At 38.6% G+C, this 2500-nt stretch overlaps 1 pseudogene; it reads right to left on the bottom strand.

Moving 5' to 3' along the window:
* Positions 1–188: 188 nt before the first annotated feature.
* LOC126681712 (protein Ycf2-like) overlaps positions 189–2500 on the bottom strand; it is a 9131-nt pseudogene continuing 6819 nt past the window's right edge.

The following is a 2500-nucleotide window of genomic DNA, read 5'->3' as shown; positions in this document are numbered from 1 at the left end:
TTCTGGTTGCTCGCTGTTCAAGAATTCTTGTTTAGGCAGTTCATACAATCCATACATAGTTTTTGATCTAATATTTCAATTCTTCCATGTTTCGACAGTAACATATTGTTCCATGTCCAAATTATGGAACAAACAGGTGTTTCCACGACTCTACCACCCAGTTAATGTTGTTCCACTTAATCCCTATTTCATGGCCACATATCTTTCAGGTTAAGGAATGGGAAACCTTTCTCCTATTACATGAATCCAATTTTCATTTCATCCGGGAAAAGCCATCTTTTTCTCAGCAATGCCTTTGTCATTTGATCCAATAGCGTTCCGTTAGATAGGAACAGATTTGATAAATACTTATAACTCTTGGATAGAGTATTCGAACGGAAAATCCATTAGATAATGAACTATTGGTTCTAAGCCATCTCTGGCAATGAATCAACAATTCGAAGTACTTTTCTTGCGTATTCTTGATAAACCAGCATTTATATATAGATGTAGGAGGATCCGTTTGGGAAGTAAGAAGCCCCTTTGACATCTCTTCATCTGCAAAGAATTCTCGATGTGAAAACACAGAGACAAGGGGCTGATCTTTGAATAGGGAAAAGAGTGGGTCTGCAGGGTCCCAAATGAATTGGCTTATTCGAAAAAAGCCTTGTTCTTTGGAAGATCTATCTCGTATCTGGTACTATATGGCTCCACTCTACAAGAACTCCGAATCATTCTCTTGAAGCTCATCCTCTTCATTATAAATGATCCACTTGCCCCAAAATGTCCTGGCCCAATAGGGAAATCCCAATTCATTGGGCCTTTCGATACAATCAAATAGAAAGCCCCAAGGGCGCCATATTCTAGGAGCCCAAACTATGTGATTGAATAAATCCTCCTCTATCTGTTGCGGGTCGAGGACTTCTTGTCCTTCCCCTTCTTCAAACTCCGATTCGTATTTTTCATAGAGAAATCTCTGATCAAGGATAGAACAAGATCCATTTTGCATTATATCTAAGGGACTTCTTGGTTCGGGCCGAAGAAGCAATGTCACTCGATCATTATCAAACTGATTGCAATCTTTTCCTGTCCGTGAGGATCCCACCAGAGCGCTTTCTACTTTTAATAGGCCATGAACTAGATCAGAATCATTCTCAACAAGTCCATAATAAGTGATCCCATTTTTTTCATCGGGTCCTGGTAAAGACAAAAGGTCTTGAGCAACCGATCCGGCAGAACAACTCAAAAGATAAAGAAGTATCGTTAATTTCTTCATGCTCGCTCCAAGTTCCAAGTACCATTTGTACAAATAAGAATCCCCTTTGTTGCAGGATTTCTTCTTCATATAGATAGATATAGGATCTATGGGGAAATTACTTAGAAATACATTTTGTGCAACAGCCCGTCCTATCTGATCGAAAAGGATCCCATGATCCTGAACCGATCTTACCTGGGATCGCAAATCCCAAGTTTGTTTATGAAGAGCAGATCAAATTATATTAGTGTCTATAATGGATTTCTTCTGTGTAATACTAATTGACAGGGTCTTATTGCTAAGTGCTACAAGATCTCGTACATTGGAACCCATGGTTATGGACCCGAATCCATTAGTATGGAACATTTTCTTTTCCAAGTAAAATCCCCTAGTATATGAAAGAGTCAAAAAGTGCTTTCATTGTTGTGGAATAAGAAGCCTTCGTATCTTAATGCATGTATTTAATTTATTCGTAGCTATTAGAGCGGGATCCACTTTTTGGGGAATATGAGTCGAAGCAATAACAAGAATATTTCTAGTGGAACATCTTTCAGAATCCCTGGAGAGATAGTTCACTAATAGACCGAGGGATAAGTAATTCGACTCATTCACATCTAGATCATGAATGTTTGGAATCCATATTATGCAAGGAGACATTGCTTTTGCTAATTCGAATTGAAGGGTGATATAAAATTGGTATATTTCCGGCATCATATCCATAGGTAGCGCATTCATCCTAGTTAGAAACTCCAGCTCCATATCAAAGTCACCGTCGATATCGTCACTCACATCAATATCGTCACTCACATCAATATCGTTACTATCATCAATGTCGTTACTATCATTAATATCGTCACTATCATCAATATCGTCACTATCATCAATAAGAAAACCTTTAGGCTTATTATCCAATAACTTGTTCAGAAATACTGTAATGAAGGGAAGATAGGAGTTTGTCGCTAGGTATTTGACCAACTAGGATCGTCCAGTTCCTACAGAACCTATCACTAAAATACCCCTAGAGGGGGGGGGGGTAGGGCTAAGCGGAGCGAAAAGGGTTTTCCATGAGATGGGAAATGAAAACTATTCACCCCACGCGAGGTTTGTGAATAAGTGGTTATCTGATAATAAGCAAGGAATATCCGTCTTTCTGCTAAACAGGGTGTATTGAACTCATAATTCATTGGATACTTTTTATTAATGTCAACTAAGTATCGTAAATAAATTGCTCCTGGCTCTTCAATCACATAATAACCAGAGTCATTC

Source organism: Mercurialis annua, linkage group LG5 (assembly GCF_937616625.2).
Source record: "Mercurialis annua linkage group LG5, ddMerAnnu1.2, whole genome shotgun sequence".
NCBI lineage: Eukaryota > Viridiplantae > Streptophyta > Magnoliopsida > Malpighiales > Euphorbiaceae > Mercurialis > Mercurialis annua.
This window is presented reverse-complemented; position numbering and strand designations above follow the sequence as displayed.